This window comes from Sciurus vulgaris (assembly GCF_902686455.1).
Source record: "Sciurus vulgaris genome assembly, chromosome: 10".
NCBI classification, from domain to species: Eukaryota; Metazoa; Chordata; class Mammalia; order Rodentia; family Sciuridae; genus Sciurus; species Sciurus vulgaris.
This window is the reverse complement of record NC_136470.1, coordinates 101,984,997-102,005,698: the sequence shown is the minus strand read 5'-3', so window position 1 is coordinate 102,005,698 and position 20,702 is coordinate 101,984,997. Positions and strand designations below refer to the sequence as shown.

The window sequence follows — 20,702 nt, the reverse complement described above, 5'->3', positions numbered from 1 at the left end:
CTGCCTTGCTGTGTTGTGGAGACAATAAAGACAGGGATACTGGAGGCACAATGTGCTCTGCTCTTTCGAGAACCAGTACCGTGGAGTTCATGCTTAGAGCTGGGCTGTGTGGCCAGAGGCTGTGGTAGACTTGAACAGTTACTTGAATGAGCTTTGGAGAGTAAAAGACTTGGGTTTGAATCTCAGCACTTTACTGATGGGGACCTTAAGCGAGTGGCTCCCTGTGACTTTTCTGTGCTTTTAGTTTCTTTACCTAATAAAATGGAAATAACAAAACACACTTAGTTGGGGGGGATTAAATGAGATAATATATGAGTGTTTGGCACAGCATAAGTGTTCAGCAAATGGTGATGGTTGTTGTTATTACTATTATTATTTATTACTGATTCAGTATATATCAAGATGCTTTTGCTGGAAGTGATAGTTCAGCATCATCAGATAAATCTGCTCATGTATCTTTGGTTGTGCCTGTGTCCCAGAGGTGTCCTCTGGGATATCAGGAGATAACGAAATAGATTAAGCTTTAAGCATACTAGCAACCAGGGTTACTGGTTCCACTGAGTTTCAAAGGAAACCAGTTTGTAGCAAAGGAAATGTAACAGCAGCAAAATAAGGGGCACTCTGAAAAATTAGGGACGAGAAAGTAAAGGGATAGAGAAAACTCAGATGTTGTCTTTTATTCTTTTCACTTTTTTTTCCTTGTCTTTCACTTCTTCAAGGTGAACCCACCTGTATGTTCAGTTTAATAAGGTGAATAATTTCAATTCAAACCACAATCTTTAGTGGAGTCTAGCACAGCTCTGAAATTGCATGACATAAATAAGCTACAGCCTCCACTTGCTCCAGGTGTGTGATGTGTAAGTGAGATGTATAAACGCAAACACACAATACAAGAATTTCTCAGTGGAAAAGCATGAACCCACCTTAACAGTAATGATAGTTAATCTTTATTGAGTTCTCCCTCTGTGCCAAGTGCTGCTCTCAGCACTTGACTTGGATTATCTTGTCTACTCATCACAAGGCGGTCCTCTAGTTGGTAGTGCCATGCTTTGGGGAGCCGCTTCTTCTGAACAGGCTTTCATGGCGCCCAGGTAACAGCACCGCCTCTCTGTACCAGTGTCCGCGGGGGTGCGCACGCTTCACGGTCAGAGCGGTCTCTAATCAGGAGAGGTTCCTTGGCAGTCGTTGTCCAGTGGCACGACACCGCAGGAAAGAGGCTTGTGCGGCCGTCACAAAGATAGTTATCCTCTGCTGTTTCCCTACCTTAGTCTTTTGAAGTCTCCTTTTAAGAAACGGAGTTTGCCGGAGCGCAGCGTGAGGCTGGTGAGCCCTGGACTTCAGGGCGAAGTCCCTGCGGGCACCTCGCGGCTGCGGGAAGTAGCGTCCTCTCCCATAGGAAGCGCCACCTGCCACTCATCTTGAGCCACGCTGACCGGCTTCCTCTGGTTTAGTGCAGGTTTCTTTGGTTCTGCTCTTGCTCAGAAATGAGTAATGCCTACACTATTCAGGGTTGGGCCAGAACTCTCTCCAGCGCGGGGGCGAGGGATTAAGTCCCACCCGTGTCTGTTTTATTTGGCTCCGGGAGAAGTGGTATTTGGTTCCATTCCTGAACAGTTTGCCTTAGCCCTCACCAGAGGAGCTGCAGGTCCTGTCGCGCTGGTGTTTTCAGTTTCTTGGCTGTGGGATAGAGTCGGGGTGGGTACTTAGCTGCTATGATGGGGTCTACTCAGTGAGTGCTCAGAATCACCCAGAGAGACCCGCTGGGCTCGTGAAATCAGCTCTTTTGGCTTCACACTTTTAAGTCTTGCAGATCACATCCTGACTACTTCAGTGATTAAATTTAGCAGATGCCAAGAGTTGTAAATGACGACAGCAGAAGAAGAGAACCCGGCCACCACACCTTTTCTCCCCACGGTTATCCGTCCTTTTAGCAAAATGAGAGTAGTTTCTCATTCGCTAATGTAGTTCCTCCCATGGGAGGAAAGAAATGAGCACGCTGTATTCCTCTCTGACTCTGGGAAGCCTCCTGTAAGGTCAAAAGCATCTCTTAGGAACCAGATCAATGAGTTCAGTCTTGGCCAAGACAGACATCCAAGCAAGTATGTGGAGATCTGATTCCCTGAAGAAGGTCAATGTATTTTTAAAATTTATGACCCAAATTTGGCATTGTTAGGTGCCAAATCCTCCTCTCACCCTTTCCACAAATGCCTCTCTGGTCCACACCACCAGCATCTCTCCTCTGTGTGTCTGCTGTGTGTCTGCACAGTTCCTCCTTAGCCTCTTTGTTCACATTTTTGCCCTATAGTACCTTCTTGGCACAGAAATCAAAATTGATATGAAAAGATAAATCAGATCACATGCTGCCTGCTTTAAAGTCTCTAAAGGCCTCCTGATTGCCCTTAGGAGGAAACCCACATTCCTTACCGTGGCCCAAGAGGCTGACTTGATGTAGGTCCTGCCTGACTCAGACATCTTTGCTCCTCTGGGTTCCCCCTGCACTGACTTCTAGTACGTTCTAGGCCCAGTATCTACATACAGGAGGAGCCTCTGCCTGGACGTGTTCCCAGGCGTGAACCTCACTGGTTTCTCTTCTCTCAGATGAAGGCTCAGAGAGGAGAGGATCCCCCCCACCACTGTGCTAAAGGTGGATACCACCTTCACCCTCCAACACATGCCCAGCCTGTCACTCAGCTCTATTTTCTTCTTAGCACATATGCTTGAGATTGTATTATTAATTTGTCTATTTAGTATTATTTGCCACTCTCCCTACCAAATCTGAGTTCTAGGAATGTGAACACCTTACCCATATTATTTTCTCTGTTACCTGTAACAGTGCCTGGTGCATAATAGACACTCTAAGTATTTGTCTAATAAATGAAGTCCAAAAGAACTGCCATTCCCACATGGGGAGTATCTGAAACTGTAATTGGGACATTTTTTTTTTTTCTGGTACTGAGGATTGAACCCAAGGGTGCTCACACTAAGCCACATCCACAGTCCTTTTTAATATTTTATTTAGAGACAGGGTCTCCCTAAGTTGCTTAAGCCCTCACTAAATAGCTGAGGCTGGCTTTGAACTCCTGATTCTCTTGCCTCAGCCTCCCAAGCCTCTGGGATTTCAGATATATGAATTGGGACATTAATTGATTTAACATTTAATAAATGTAGTATTTGCAGAATATTTTGCTGGGCATCAGTTACAACGGTGAATAGCACATACAGGGTCTTGGCTCTTCTGGGCTTACATTCTGCAAAATAAGCAAAAAAAAAGTGACTTTTTCATTGAGGCCTAAAGAATGGGCAGGCAGGATGCAGTTGGAAACTATGTATGGATTTTTAGAAAGGGTGAGTCTTAGATTGAAGGAGAGAAGTTTGGTAAAACTGGGAGAGCAAGAGAAAGCAGGAAGGGATAACACTGGGAAGATAGATGGCAGCCATGGTCATTCAGGAGCTGGTAGGCCAGGGGACTGAGTTGAAATCCATATGAGGAGCCTGGAGAAGTCACTGGAGCGGCTAAGCATGGGAGTGATATGATTCAGTATGTTTTAAGATGACTTCTGCAGTTGAGTGAGAAATGGGTGGGGTGAAGGCATCCAGGAAAGAGGAGAGGAAAAATTGCAAAGCTGCAGTAATAGTTCATGCTGGCTAGTGGCTAGTGGTGGTGGCAGAGAAAGAGAAAGTGGGTAAAACAGATGGGTCATGGACATGATTACTTGAGGGAAAGGAAGAAATGGGAGAACTCAAGATGACAGGTTGTTTTCTTGCTAACTCTGACACCACTGTATATTATAGGGGCTAGACTATTGAATCATCTGAATAGTACTCCAAGCTTAATCCCAAGACCTCATGGAGGATCACAATAGAATAATCAGATACAGTTTGTTCAACTTCTTAAAAAGCAAAGATTTTGAGGTACTTGTAGATTCACGTGCAGTAAGAAACTACAGCCCATGTACACATTAACCTGTTTCCCCCATTGGTAACACTTTGCAAGAGTATGGTACAATATCACAATCAGGATGTTAATATCACAGTCAAGATACAGAGCATTCTGTCAGCACAAAGATCCCTCATGTTATCCTTCTAGAGCCACATATACTTTCTTCTCACCCTCATGGACTCAAATTCTGGCAATCACTAATCTGTTTTCCCCTTCCATAGTTCTGTCATTTCAAGCAAGTTATAAAAATAGAATCATATAAGGTGTCTATCAATCATGGTTCTCTGGAGAAATAGAACCAATAGGATGAGTGTATATAGGAAGAGATTTATTTTGAGTAACTGACTCACATGATTATGGAGGCTTGATGAGTCCCAAATCTGATGGGAGAGGTTGGCAAACTGGAGACTCAAGAAAGACTTGGAGTCCAAAGACAGGCTGCTGGAAAATCAGGAAGAGCAGATGTTGCAGATGTAGTTCGAAGATGGTCTCTGAGAATTCCCTCTTGCTCAAGGAACTGGGTGGGGTGGGGTCAACATTTTGGTCTTTCAGGCCTTCAATTGACTGGACAATCTGCTTTACTCTAAGTCCACCAATTTAAAGGTCTCATTTAAAAAATCTTCACGGAAGCATCCAGAATAAATTTTGACTAAATATCTGGGCAATTATGGCTGACAAGTAAAATGAACCATCGCAGCAAGCAACCTTTAAGATTGATTGTTTTCACTCAGCAGAATTCCCTCAAGATACATCAGGTTGGGGCTAGGGTTGTGGCTCAGTGATAGAGTGCTTGCCTGGCACATGTGAGGCATTGGGTTCAATTCTCAGCACCACAGAAAAATAAAATAGAGATGTTGTGTCCATCTACAACTAAAAATATTTTTAAAAGATACATCAAATTGTTGTATCAATATTTTTCTTGCTGAGCAGTATTCTGTGTGGTTATACTGTGATTTATCCCTTTGTCTTTGAAGAATATTTGGTTATTTCCAGCTTTTTTGGCTATTAGAAATAAAGCTGCTATTAAAAATACTGTTATGTATTTATATTTTTAAAAACCCTTTTTGTGTGAACATAAGTCTTCTTTTCTCTGGGATAAATGTAGTTGTGGAGACACATGGTAGTTGTATATTTAGTTTTTTTCAGAAATTCCTTTGGTGTTTTCTAGGAGGACTGTTCTGTTTTTCTACCAATAATGTGTAAGTGACAGTTTTTCTATATCCTCACCAACATTTGATAGCATCATTTAAAAAAATTAGCTCTTATGAATGATGTATAGTAATTTTGGTCTTAATTTTCATTTCTCTAATGGGCAATGGCATTCAATATATTTTTATTTGCTTGACACATATATAGCCTCTTTAATGAAAAGTTTCTTTATGACTTTTATTCATTTTCTAGTTGGATTTTATTTTGCTGGGTTTTTTTGGTGTTCAGATTTTGACAGTTCTTTATGTATTTCATATACTAGTCCTTTATTGAATATATAGTTGGCAAATATTTTCTTCCATTCTGTGTAGCATGTCTTTTCATCATCTTAACAGGATTTTCACAGAGGAAAGGTTTTAATTTTGATGAAGTTTAATTTATCAATTTTTCTCTTTATGGATTTTACTTTTGGTTTCAAATCTAGGAATTTTATGTTCATGAATATTTTCTCCTGTGTTATTTTTATTCTAAAAGTATTATAGTTTTTAATTTTATATTTATGTCTGTGATTCATTTTTTAAAAAATAAAATGTGAGACCTCAGTTGTTTTTCTTTGTTTATCTATGAATGTCCCATTACTCCAATGTTATTTCTGGATTCTCTGTTCTGTTCCATTGGTCTGTGTATCTGTCTCTTCATCAATACCACAGTCTTAATTGTAACAGCCTGTAACAAGTGTTGTAATTGGCAAATTGATACCTCCCACTTCATTCTTCTTTTTGAAAATTTTAGTTCTTTTGCTTTTTTGTATAAATTTTAGAGTAAATTATCTGTTTTTATAAAACATCATTTTTGGATTTTGATAGAAGTTGTACGAAGCCTGTATATTAATTTGAGGGGGAATTGATATCTTTACTGAGTCTTCCAGTACATAAACATGCTCTTCATTAATTTAGTTCTTCTTTGGTTTCCTTGGTCAGTATTTTTCATCTTAAGCATCCCAAGTCTTATATAAGTTTTATTAGATTTACACCTAAGTCTTATTTTTCTTAGTTCCTAGAAATGGTATTGTATTTTAAATTTTGGTGTCCATGTGCTCATTGCTAAAATATAGAAATATGATTGATTTTTGTGTTCTCATCATGTACCCTGAAATCTTGCTGAGCTTACTTATTAATTCTTAGAGTTTTAGATAGATTCCTTGGTATTTTCTGTGTAAACAATCATGTCATCTGAACATCAAGTTTTATTTATTCTTTTCTGATCTAAATGATTTTTATTTCCCTTTCTTGCTTTATGACACTGGTCACAACTTCTAGCACTATGCTGAGTAAGTGTAATGACAGTGGACATCCTTAGGCTATTTCTGTTATTGGGGGAAAAGCATTGGTCTTTCACAGCTAAGTACAATGTTAGTTGTAGGTTTTCTATGTATATTCTTCATCAAGTTGAAGAAGTTCCCCTCTATTTCTATTTTTCTAAATGTTTTTTCCCCCTAACTAATGAGAATTGTGAGTGGTAGTTGAATTTTGTTATATGATTTTTCTGCTTCAATTGATATGATCATGTGATTTTTCTTCTTTAGTCTTTCAATGTGGTACATTACATTGGCTGATTTTCAAATATCAAAGCAGGTTTGCTTCTCTGAAATAAGCTCCACTTAGTCCTGGTATATAATATTTTTTACATATTACTGAATTTCATTTGTTATTTTTTTTTTCAGTGCTGGGGTTTGCACACCAGGGCACTCTACCACTGAGTTACATCCCAGCCCATTATATTTTCTATTTTGACATAGGGTCTTTCTAAGTTGCCCAGGCTGGCCTCAAACTTGTGATCCTCCTTCTTCAACTTTGAGAGTAACTAGGATTACATGTGTGTGTCATATGTCCAACTCCTTGCTCTCATTTTAAAGAATATTTACATCTCTATTTATGAGGGATATTAGTTTATAGTTTTCTCTGGTTTTGGGGTACTGTCTTTATCTGCTTAGGTATCAGAGTAATACTAGCTTCGTAAAATGAACTTGGAGGTCATCTGTGCTCTTCAGTTTTCTGGACGAGATTATGTAAAATTGATGTTTGCTAAGATTCTCCAGTGAAACAATCTGAACTTGGAGATTTATTTTTAGAGCATTTTAAGCTACAGATTCAATTTCCTTAATAGTTACAAGACTATTTAAATTATTTCATATTGAATGAGTTGTGGTAGTTTATGTTTTTTGAGGTACATTTTGTCTAAGTTCTCAAATTTATCTCCAAGTTTGTTCCCAATATTCCCTTATCATTATTTTGATGTCTGCAAGGCCTATTGTGTTACAGTCTATTACCAATGTCAGTAATTTGTGTCTTTTCTCTCTCTTTTTGTCAGAAAGTTTGTAAATTTATTAATTTTTCCCCAAGAACCAGTACTTTGTTTCATTGATTCTTCTGTATTATTTGTCTATTTTCTATTTCATTGATTTTTTTTGCTCTCATCTTTATTCGTTCCTTTCTTTTACTTGCTTTGCCTTTATTTTGCTCCTCTCTTTTCTAAGTTCTTGAGACAGAAATTTAAATGATTTCAGACATTTCCTCTTTTCTTTCTTTTTCCTTTTTTTTTTTTTTGATGCTAGGGATTGAAACCAGGGACACTAACCACTCAGCAACATCCCCAGCCTTTTTATATTTTATCTAGAGACAGGGTCTTGCTGAGTTGCTTAGGACCTCAACAAGTTGCTGAGTCTGGCTTTGAACTCGCAATTCTGCCTCAGGGCCCCAAGCTGCTGGGATTACAGGCGTGTCCCGCCAGATACCTGGCCACTTTTCCTCTTTTCTAATGTATGCATTTAGTGCTTTAATTTTCCCTATGTGCACTGATTTTGTGGTGTCCCACAAATTTGGACACATTTTATTTCAATTTTCATTTAGTTTAATGTATTTTTTTTTAATTCCCCCTGGAACTTCCTCTGACTGTGGGTTATTTTACAAGTGTTCTGCTTCCAAGTATTTGGATTTTTTCTGGTTAGTGATTTCTAGTTTAATTTCGTTGTGGTAAGAATCTGCATAATTTCAGGTTTTTAATTTGTTGAACTTTTTCCATGGCTCCACATATGGTCTGTATTTGTGTATGCTTCATGAACACTTGAAAGGAATATGTATTCTGCTCTTATTGGGTAGAGGGTTCTGTGAATGTGTGTTAGAGCCTGTTGGTTGATGGCGTCATTGAGATCTTGTAGTTCCTTGGTCTAGTTGCTCTGTCAAGTATTGAGATAGGACTGTTGAAACTGACAACTATAACTATGGATTTGTGTCTTATTGGCAGGTGAAAGTAGAAGTTCAGATTGTCCCTTCAACCTCTATTGACGCCCAGGAGAGGGGTAGTTCCTCATTAATTCTACCAGGGGTGGATTTCCAGTTCTGCACACAGTCCCACTGCCCCGTGATGGGGATGGCCTCATTGCTGATGGAAGTGGTGAAATTGCTGACTCTCCACCAGGCCTCCATCGACAGCCCTCCAGGAGGGAGAGGGGAGCTTTATCACTTCAGGTAGAAGTCGAAGTCCGGGCTCCCCACCTGGTTTCCACTAATACCATTGAGCTTCATTACGGGGAGGGTGGAAGTTCTGACTCCCTACCTGGCTTTTTCCAACACCTCCTGGTAGGGATGCTGGGGTCTCAAGAGGGTGGAAGTCAAGGCTCCTGTGGGCTTTGGCACAGTGGGGCGGAGCCATAGTGTTTCGTTTTGTTTTAGGTGGTAGTTGGCTGGAATAATGCAATTATTGCTTAAAAGTTTTCGGCCTTACTAAGTCCTTTCCTTGTCCTATAGTTAGAGATAGCAGGTTTTGGGGGTAATTTTTTTGATTTACATCTGTTGATATTTCCAGGTTTCTGACTTCTTCAGTTTCAAGTCTAATATATTTGAGATGAAAAGAAAACCAGTTCTGCTGTCACATCTTGAGGGTTCTAGTCAAACTTTTACTCCCCACCTTCCATAATCTTCATGAATTTATCTTATATTAGGGCCCAGGGGTTTTTAGTTGTACTTAACAGAAGAAATATTGAAAAATATGTCTATTGTAGCTTCCTGGGAATGGAAATCTTAGCCCTCTTTTAAAAGATAAGGGATTGGGGGCAGAGTATAGAAGTTCATTGGATTACACAAAGGCGAATGAAGAGAATGGAGGGGAGATAGGACTAGGAAAGACGGTAGAATGAAATGGACATCACTTTCCTATGCTCATATATGAATACACAACCAGTGAAACTCCACATCGTGCACAATCACAAGAATGGGACATTACACTCCATGTATGTATGATATGTCAAAATACACTCTACTGTCATGTATATCTAAAAAGAACAAATAACATTAAAAAGAGAAAATGACTTTCCATATCTATAAATATGATGCTAATTAAGCTTAGCCTTAAATATATATTCTTGAAATGGAAGCTACAACTTCTCTAAGTATAAATTTGCTTATAAATAATTGTTCATATTCTATTAACCTTAACAAATCAACTGTTTTCATTATTCTGCTTTCTTTTCCAATTCCTATTTATATGCACACATATTTTAACATGAAATGATAGATTCATTTTTGTGTCATATACACTCTTACTTTATTAATCAAAACATTTTTTATGCATCTACAAAGTATTCATATTTGTAGTATTTTTAAATGAATAATATTTTTTCATGAAAAAAAGCCACGGTTTTTGTTCTAGCCCCCTTGTTCTTTCTCAAAGACTGCGTTTTTGCAGTTATCCACATTTTATCCTACAAATCAAGAGAAAGCATCAATTTTCTCTTCTCTGCTGAGTTACTTACTTCATAGTAAGACACACTATTGTGGAGGCAAAGGATCGTTTAACTTCCAAGATGCTGCTGCCTTTTGGTTTCCCTTCACAGTAAAAGCCTTCAAAACTTGCATATCTTCAGTACTCATCATTCTTTCTTCAGTACCCATCAAGTGTGCAGTTGTTTCTCCTCATGCCTGTGAAATAGCTCTTTATAAGGTTTAACCTAATGGGCAATTCCTTGTGCACTTTACCATCTCCATCTTTCTGGAAACATTTTCTTCTCTTGGCTTCGCAACAACCTGATCGCTTGAACTGGAGAGCCAGGGCATCTCATTCACAAATTCCCACTTCTTCTCCAGATCTCTAAATTTAATGTTGGAGGCCACTACTCAGTCCTTGGTACATTTCTGGTTTTTTATTTACAATATTCATTCTTCCACTGATTCCACCAAGTCTAGTGGTTTTAAGAACCGTCTATACCAGCACTGTCTAATAGAATGTTCTGCAGTGATAACAGTAGTCCATATTTGTGCTGACCAATCCAGTACCACTAGCCACAGATACCTAGTTAAATTTGAATTAATTAAAATTTTTTAAAAATTAGGTTGCTGGTCACACTAGCTACATTTTGAGTGTTCAGTATGCATGTATGGCTAAACTAGCTTCAGTGTGCTTGTATGGCTACCATGTTGGACATATGGATGTACAATGTCTCAACACCTATCTCCAGCACTGTGCTTCTCTTTCCAAGCTTCATACATATTCAGCATCTCCACCTAAATGTCTATGAGTTTTAATCTCACATTTATTTAATGTAAACAGAACACTGGCCTCTTCTCCCTTGCCTTAAATTTGTCTCCCATAAGCCTTTTCTAGTTCAGTAAATGGCACCAATGGTGCTCCAAACCAGAGATCCATTCTTGTCTTTTAGGTGCTATGGGAAATTTGCTATAACTTCAGAAAGTTCTGTCCACTGTATCTTCTAGCTACTTCCCAAGTCTGGCCGCTCTTATTATCACCCTAGTCCAAGGAGCCGTCATCTCTTGCTTTGACTATTGCCATGACCTCCTTACTATTCCTCCTGTCTCGAGTCTTACTGCCCCACAGTCCTACATGCCCTTCATTTTCTTCATAATAGCCAGAAAGATCTTAAAAATTAGTAATAAATCAGGAAACATCTCCATACTTTAAACTCTCTAATGCTTTTCATTTAAATAAGAAAATATCAAAATCCCTAACCTCACCTACAAGGCCTGCATGGCTTAATTCCTTGCTTCCCTTTATATCCTCATCTTTGTTCATTTGCTGTAGCCACCCTGTTGCTGGAGCCAGCTCCCTTCTGCCTGGAGCACTCTTCTCAGGGCAGATGCCTCATTCTCATAATTTAGGTGTCAAGTCATATATGCCCCCTTTGAAAGAGGCCTCTCTGACCACCCTAATTAAAACTGCACCTTCCCTTCAGTCATTTACTATCAGACTTACCTTCTTGTGACTTGTTTATTGCATTTGTTAACACTGAAAATGATCTTATTTATTTATTTACATGTTTATTTTTGATCTATCCCCAAATGCAAGTTCTTTGAGTGACAGATGCTCTCATTCCTACTGTTATGTTCTCAGTCCCTAGAATATTACTTCTATGCACAGTACGTATTCATAAAAGATTGACTTAAGACTTTCTTGGGAGTTTTACATTCATTGATTAATCTATAATTGGGCAATAAATATCATCTACCAGAATCCCTTTCTACCTTCTATCTGAAGTATACTGAGTTTGAGTCCTAGTTCCATCTTGTTTAGCTAAGTGACCTTGGGTGAGCTCATTCAACTTCCCATGTCATAGCTTTCTCTTCTGTAAAATGGATCACATAACGGTGCCCCCCCTTGTAGGGTGGATAAGGATTGAGTTCGAACATGTCAGTTGCCTGGAATGCTTGGAATAATGCCAGGCCCATAATAAGTATTTGCTGCAATTATTCTTAGTGATGAATATAGGTTACATTTCATAAAAGGATATTTTCCTTTTGAAAGTTTTCAACAAGGACATTGGAAAAGTAAATAGACACAAAGGATACTGATGCTTCAGGAATTCCCTGAGCCTGCTGAAAATATTTTAAGTTATTTATTCCCATTTTAATCAATGGCTCTTAGAATTTACTCCCAGAAAACAGTTCAAAAACATTACCTCTCACCTACTGAGAGAGAAAAAGATGATTTGATTAATTGGTGTAGACTTAACTAAGGCGGGGGTGGGGGGCACCCATGAACAACTTCAAACCCTGGAAGAACCTGCAGGATGTCAGTGTCCTCTCATTACAGCACTGGTCTGACAGAGAAAGATCCTGATAATTATCTTCAGACCAACTGCCAGCAAGGTAAGAGGCAGTTTCACAAATAAACCAAGGAGTTACAAAGTAACACCTGAATTCCTACCACCTGTTCCTAATCTATTGAACACCTGCAGTGGCTCAGAACTTCACACACATTGTGACTTCATACCTCCAACACCGTACAAGACATGTCTCTCATTTACCAGAGGGAAGACCAATGCTGAAAGCAGTAAGGATCTGTCCCAAGGTTCTACATCTAATCAGTGACAAACTGTGTCTATTCACTCATCCCTTCATCAAATATATATGATTGTCTTTTATGTAACAGCACTGGAGATGGCAAAGATTCCTGGACTGAAGTTATAGCTCAGTGATAGAGCTCTCGCCTAGCATGTGCGAGGCCCTGGGTTTGATTCTCAGCACCACATATAAAAAAGTAAAAATAAAGGTCCATTGACAACTAAAAAAAAAAAAAAAAGAAAAGATTTATGTTGTCTAGGAATTTACATCCTATAGGACCTTGGATTGCATTTCAAAGCCCAACCTGAGGGCACCTCAGATTTCCCCAAATGACAAACTAATTGGACTGAGGTGAGAGTTCAGAACTATATCAAGGACAGAGAATAATAACCAAAGTGACCACAAATATTTATTCAACCAATACTTGTAGGCTGTAGTGACAGCCTAGAAGAAAACAGATTCAACCACTGTCCTCATAAAACTTTTTAAAATTTTGGCAAACTCAAGGGCCTTCCAGGGCCAAACAGGTATCTTAGAGGATAAAATGGCTGCATACTGCATCCTCCCACAAGGTACATTTATGTGTTAAAGAGTTACTTATACTTGACTTTTCAAAGGAACATGATTTTGTTCATTTTTCTAAAAACACAGGTTCTCTTTCATCTCTCTTTTGTTTTCCTAATTTTGTTGGAGACATTTTATCTCCTTTTCCTCTTTACTGAGGGAAATAACAACAACATACATCTGTGACAAGTGGCAGCTGACTTCAGTGTTAGTGAGGTGTCAGAGATATGGGGTCTGTGACAAACTGGAAAGGTTGCTCCTTCTAATACAGCTAGCCAATTCCAGATGATTTCACCATCCAGGATCAGGGGACTTTTGTGGTTAGAGCAAACATAAGCTGTAAGTTAGGGGTGGGTTAATCATTTTAGCTTCTTGCAGTACTGGTGAACCCAAGACAGAAAGGAGGAGGAGAAGAATCAAGAGGATTAAAGGTAGGGATTGTCTGGGTGTGTTCTCTTTTCTCTTTCAATTCCTTGAGGATGACTCTAAGCCTACAAAGTCCAGAAGACTAATCGGATCTTGTAATCCAGATGACCTGGTTTCCTGTTTTTCACGATGTGTGATGTATTTCCTTCAGTTCTCCCAACTCACTAGAAAAGCTTTCAAGGAAAACTAAGAGCTGGGCAGTGCTCACACTGAATGGCTAAAGGCAGACGCTATGGATCCAATGTCAGGATGGTGAATTGAAGGGGCTTGAGTTAGCTGAGAGTCCCAGCCACCTTGTTCCATGCGCAGACTCTTGCTTTATTGCTAATTTGGGTTCATATTATTTTAGGGGCACTTAGAGGTTTATTTCAATAAAAGTAGTTTTTTAGGCAGGGCAATGAAGAATAAGTGATGTGAGACCCAAATCCTGGTTCTCCCATCCATACTCACCTAGGTAGGCCCACATATAGTAAAAGATACTTAGAAATCCATGTCTTTCAGGTTCAGCGTACTTGCACTGAAATGAATTGTTAGAACCTTGGGCTAACTTTGCTAACAAGCTATAATAGCTTGTTATAACTGTGCTAATGATTCTTAAGAAAACGTCCTATAGACTTGCACATTTATAACCAATGCCACCTTATGCAATCATCACAATGTACTCTAAAGTCGGTGTTATTATTGTACTCATTTTGCAGATGAAACTGCTGGTATGCAAAACAATTTAGTGATTTGTTCAAGGTCACATGATCAGTAGTACCAAAGATCCACATGAACCTAGATTTTTGCTTCAGACCTTGGTGCTATATTCTACCATCTTTGCTACTGTCTGGAAGCCACTTGCAATAGTTGTCATTCATGTGATCCACCCCATGATGAACATGTGATTCTCTATGTTTATATGCTATATGACCTGAATTATTGAAGGTACTGAACTGGATTTTTTACCAATATGGGTGAGATGAGATGGTTGGTTGTTTAAACCATTATCACGTTTTCCAGTCTCACCACAATCTGAACAGAAAGTTACCTGTTTAATGGAGATTCCCTATACAACAAAAATTCCTATGGCATCCTTTGTTGATGGAAGATGAGGACTTTATTGATTATATTGAGATTTGAACCCTTGAGATCATTTAGTTTTGGAAAACCCTGCTTTGAGTAAATATGTGAACACAAAAAATGTTTTAATTTCAAGCCTTAATTGAACTTTGTATCTGTTAGCAATGTAAAGCTGTGGGCCGATAGTAATTAAAATCTATTTCTTAGAGTAGCTTTCAGGGATAAATAAACCAATGAGAACCAAACTTGAGCTTTGATGTAATAGATTTGAGGGAGAGGATTTGAAAAAGGAAAGCTATTTCTCTGACAGTAGTGTGAGTGTGGGCTGGGTGGGGTACTTGGTGGAAAGGGAGAGAGGACACTGAAAAGAGTGAACTTTGAGTCTCCAGGGAGGCTGCTAAGGCCTGAGTAATGTCTGGGACCCAAACTCATCTCTTGGACTTCTCCTAGAAATGAGCCTAAGTGGGAGGACAAGTTGTGATCCAGACAAATCTATGCTGAGGTTGCCTGCTAGGACCCTAAGAAGAGTTTTTCCAGGCTAGACTAAGAGGGAAGAACAGAACTGATGCCAGTTCTGTCTGTGGCAGCTAATCAACAGGCTCATTTCCTTTATTCCTTTTCTTTTCCTTTTTTTAAAAAGTTGCCTAGACACCAAAATAGACAGGTAGCTCAATGGTACAGAATAGAGGACATGGACACAAACCCAAATAAATACAATTTTCTAATACTAGACAAAGGGGCCAAAATTATGCAATGGAGAAAAGATAGCCTCTTCAACAAATGGTGCTGGGAAAACTGGAAATCCATATGCAACAGAATGAAACTAAACCCCTATCTCTCACCCTGCACAAAACTCGACTCACAATGGATCAAGGACCTTGAAATCAGACCAGAGACCCTGCATCTTATAGAAGAAAAAGTAGGTCCAAATCTTCAACTTGTTAGCTTAGGATCAGACTTCCTTAACAGGACTCCCATAGCACAAGAAATAAAAGCAAGAATCAATAACTGGGATAGATTCAAACTAAATAGCTTTCTCTCAGCAAAGGAAACGATCAGCAATGCGAAGAGAGAGCCTACAGAGTGGGAGAATATCTTTGCCACTCATACTTCAGATAGAGCACTAATTTCCAGAATACATAAAGAACTCAAAAAACTCTACACCAAGAATACAAATAACCCAATCAACAAATGGGCTAAGGATATGAACAGACAGTTCACAGAAGAAGATCTACAAGCAATCAACAAACATATGAATAAATATTCACCATTTTTAGTAATAAGCGAAATGCAAATCAAAACTACATTAAGATTTCATCTCACCCCAATTAGAATGGTGATTATCAAGAATACAAGCAACAATAGGTGTTGGCAAGGATGTGGGGAAAAAGGTACACTCATACATTGCTGGTAGGGTTGCAAATTAGTGCAGCCACTCTGGAAAGCAGTATGGAGATTCCTCAGAAAGCTTGGAATGGAACCATCATTTGACCCAGCTATCCCACTCCTTGGCCTATACGCAAAGGACTTAAAATCAGCATACTACAGAGATACAGCCACATCAATGTTCATCGCTGCCAATTCACCATAGCCAGACTGTGGAACCAACCTAGATGCCCTTCAATTGATAAATGGATAAAGAAACTGTGGCATATATATACAATGGAATATTACTCAGCTATAAAGAATAATAAAATTATGGCATTTGCAGGCAAATGGATGAAATTGGAGAATATCATGTTAAGTGAGATAAGCCAATCTCAAAAATCCAAAAGACAAATGATCTCACTGATAAACAGATGATGACACATAATGGGGGGTGGGAGGGGGGCAAGAATGGAGGAAGGAGGGACTGTGCAGAGGGAAAAGAGAGGTGGGAGGGGTGGGGGGGAGGAAAAATAACGGAATGAATCAAACATCATTACCCTATGTAAATGTATGATTATGCAAATGGTATGCTGTTACTCCATGTACAAACAGAAACATGTATCCCATTTGTTTACAATAAAAATAAATTAAAAAAAAAAGTTGCCTAGAAATCAGTCCAATGGATCTTTGTAGGTGGATTAGTAAGGAATTTGGGAATTCTTCTCTATAATGTTGTGGGTCACCTGGAGAGTCTCAGTTACCCAAGGTGATAAATCCAAATGCACATAGAGCCTATGGGATGGTCCCCTCTCTTGTAAAATGATCTAGTGATTTGAATGTATATAAATTATACTATAGTGAATCAAACAAATACTTACGTTTTGAAGCCTTAAATGGTAGCTAATTTCTCATAACATATCAAAAAAAAATTAGTGAGGAAAGAAGGGGAAGGAGGGAAGAAGGAAGAAGAAAGAGAGAGAGCGGGGATGGGGAGATATGTCCAGGAGCTATAATAGCCTAATAATATAATAGTAGGTCAGGAAAGAAAAAACATGATATGTAAAGAAGTAAAGTAATAATGATTGCAGAAAGAGAAAAATGAAAAAATAAAAAGACTCAACTCCTCTTTGCTCTGAAGGACAATGTACCTCTTCAATTACAAAGTGTTTTCTGAGTTTTATGCTTGTTAAATGGATAGAATACATACTTTTATACATATATAAGTAGAAGACCCAAACCCAGCATGATTTAGTAAATGATAGTCCAAGTCCAAATAATAAATGAATCAATCTTATAATGTTCCACATAGAAATAATATATGAGAACAAAAGTAAGAAAGTTTTTTTTAAATATTCTTAAAATAGCTTTGTCCAAAATTAAGTCACCAATTATAGCACTTGCTGGGCAAGGTATACCCAGCAAAAGTTTCTCCCAATTATAGTTAATTAACAGGAAAAAATTATGTAGCAATTAATAAGGCTGTTCTTTTTTAAATTGGTGCCTTATAATTATACATAATAGTGGGATTTATTATGCCATATTTGTATGTACGAATGACATAATTTGATCAACCTCATTCCCCAGTACCTTCCCTTCCCCCTCCTCTCCCCTATCCACTTATTCTACTCTACCAATCTCCCTTCTATCATTGTTACTGTTTTAATTAGTGCATTGTAATTGTATATTCATACATAGACATAGCCTAATTTAGTAGATTACATTTCCCATGCCCTCCCCTCCTTCTTGATACCCTTTCTCTATACCATTGTCTTCCTTCTATTTTCATGAGATTCCCCTTTACACTTTTTAATATTTCTTCTCTCCCTCCTAGCTTCTATATATGAGAGAAAATATTCAACCCATGACATTCTGAATCTGGCTTATTTCATTTAGTATGGCATTCTCCAGTTCCATGCATGTACCTACAAATTACAAAATTTCATTCTTCCTTATGGCTGAGTAAAATTCCATTGTTTATACATGCCACATTTTCTTTATCTATTCATCCGTTGATGGATGCCAAGTCTGGTTTCTATAAGTTGGCTCTTATAGAACCAACTATAGAACTGTGCTGCTATAAATATTGGTATGCATCTATTACTCTAGTATGCTGATTTTAGATCTAGTGGCATAGCTGAGTCATATGGTGGTTCCATTCCTAATCTTTTGAGGGATCTGAATAGTGCTTTCCAAAGTGGTTGTACTAATTTTCAGTCCCACCAGCAGTGTATAAGTGTACCTTTCCCCTACACCCTTGCCAACAGTTATTATTCTTTTATTGTTCTTTTATTCTTGCCATTCTAACTGGAATGAGATGAAATCTCAGTGTAGTTTCGATTTCCATTTCCCTGATTGCTAAGGATATTGAACATTTTTTCATATATTTTTGACCCTTTGTATATAAAATGACTGTTCTTTTTGGGGGGAGGGTACCAGGGATTGAACTCAGAGGCACTCAATCACTGAGCCACATCCCCAGCTCTAGCTGAGTTGCTTAGTGCCTTGCTGTTGCCGAGGTTGGCTTTGAACTTGTGATCCAGTGCACAGTGCCCAGCTCCCATTCTTAACCATGAATAATAGGAGAACTAGGACCTAGAACTTAATAGTTTTTTTTTTCCGGGTTTAAATTCTTAGGCTGTAACTTACTTAAGAAACACACACACAAAAGAGTATTTAATTATTTTAGAAATTTCTCTGGGCCATAAATCATTTTTCTCATATTCCATATTTGTTGATAAGGACAGAATACATATAATTTATAGTATAATTAAGCTTCATTTAATTTGAACATAAAGACCAGCAAAATAAATTTCCAAACCAGAAATTATCATTTCATTAGTGCCATTACAGAGCTGCTTGGATTTTATTATTTTTTGAAAAAATTATGGTAGATTTCTATTCAACATGGTCCTGGAAACTCTAGCCAGAGCAATTAGACAGATGAAAGAAATTAAAGGGATACAAATAGGAAAAGAAGAACTCAAACTATCACTATTTGCTGATGACATGATGCTATATTTAGAAGATCCAAAAAAATTCCACCAGCATACTTCTATGACTAATAAATGAATTCAGCAAAGTAGCAGGACATAAAAATCAACACCCATAAATCAAATGTATTTCTTTACATCAGTAATGAATCCACTGAAAGAGAAATTAGGAAAACTATCCCATTCACAATAGCCTGAAAAAAAAAAAATACTTGGGAATCAATCTAACAAAAGAGGTGAAATGCCTCTACAATGAAAACTACAGAACACCAAAGACAGAAATTGAAGAAGTCCTTAGAAGATGGAAAGACCTCCCATGCTTTTAGATAGGCAGAATTAGTATTCTCAAAATGGTCATACTACCAAAAGCATTATACAGATTTAATGTTTCCTATTAAAATCCCAATGACATTCTTCATTGAAATAGTAAAAGCAATCATGAAATTCATTTGGAAAAATATGAGACCCAGAATAGCTAAAGCAGTCCTTAGCAAGAAGAGCAGCAGGAGGCATCACAATACCAGAACTTAAGCCATACTACAGAGCCATAGTAACGAAAACAGCATGGTATTAGCACCAAAACGGACACACAGACCAATGATACAGAATAGAAGACACAGAGAGAAATCCACATAAATACAGTTATCTCATTCTAGACAAAGGCACCAAAAACATTCACTGGAGAAAAGATAGCCTATTCAACAAATGGTGCTGGGAAAATTGGAAATCCATACATAGAAAAATGAAATTAATCCACTCTCACCCTGCACAAAACTCAACTCAAAATGGATCAAAGACTTAGGCACTAGAACAGACACCCTGCACCTAATAGAAGAAAAGTAGGCCCAACTTTCCATCATGTCAGCTTAGGAACTGAATTCCTCAATAAGAGTCCTAAAGTGCTAGAAGTAAAATCAAGAATCTATAAATGGGATGATATCAAACTAAAAAACTTCACAGCAAAGGAAATAATCCATAATGTGAAGAGAGAGCCTACAGAATGGGAGAAAATCTTTACCACATGCACCTCAGATAGAGCATCAATCTTCAGGACATATAAAGAACTCAAAAAATTTAACAGCAAAATAAAAACAAAAACAAACAAACAAACAAAAAACACAAAAACAAAAACAAATAACCCAATCAATAAATGAAAAAATGTTCACCATCTCTAGTAATTACAGAAATGCAAATTAAAACTACGTTGAGATTCTATCTCACTCCAACTGGAATGACAATTATCAAGAATACAAGTAACAATAAATGTTGGCAAGGATGTGGAAGAAAAGGTACACTCATACATTGCAGGTGGGACTGCAAATTGGTGCAGCCATTACAGAAAGCAATATGGAGATTCCTCAGAAAACATGGAATGCAACCACAATTTGACCCTTTTTCCCACCCTTGATATATACCCAAAGGACTTAAAATCAGCACACTACAGTGACACAGCCACATCAGTGTTTATAGCAACACAATTCACAATTGCTAAGTTATGGAACCAACCTAGGTGCCCTTCAACAGATGAATGGATAAAGAAAATGTGGTACATATCCACAATGGAATATTACTCAGCAGGTAAATGGATGAGCTGGAGAATATCATGCTTAGCAAAATAAACCAATACCCCCAAATCAAAGGCTTTCTCTGATATAAGGATGCTAATTCACAATAAGGTAGCAGGGAATAGGGAAGAATAGAGGTACTTTGTATTAGGCAGATTGACTGAAGGGTGGGGAGGGAGTATAGGAGTAGGAAAGATTGTAGAATGATAGGACATTGTTACCCTATGTACATATATGATTATATGACTGTTATGATTCTACATCATGTATAACCAGAAGATTGATA

At 38.1% G+C, this 20,702-nt stretch overlaps 1 long non-coding RNA gene across 1 annotated transcript in view; it reads left to right on the top strand.

Annotated features, from left to right (window-relative positions):
* The first annotated feature begins 91 nt into the window (after positions 1-91).
* LOC306670516 overlaps positions 92-20,702 on the top strand; it is a 33,646-nt gene continuing 13,035 nt past the window's right edge. Inside the window, exon 1 of the long non-coding RNA XR_013766425.1 lies at positions 92-1,091. This is a non-coding gene — a long non-coding RNA (uncharacterized lncRNA). The remainder of the gene's footprint in view (positions 1,092-20,702) is intronic.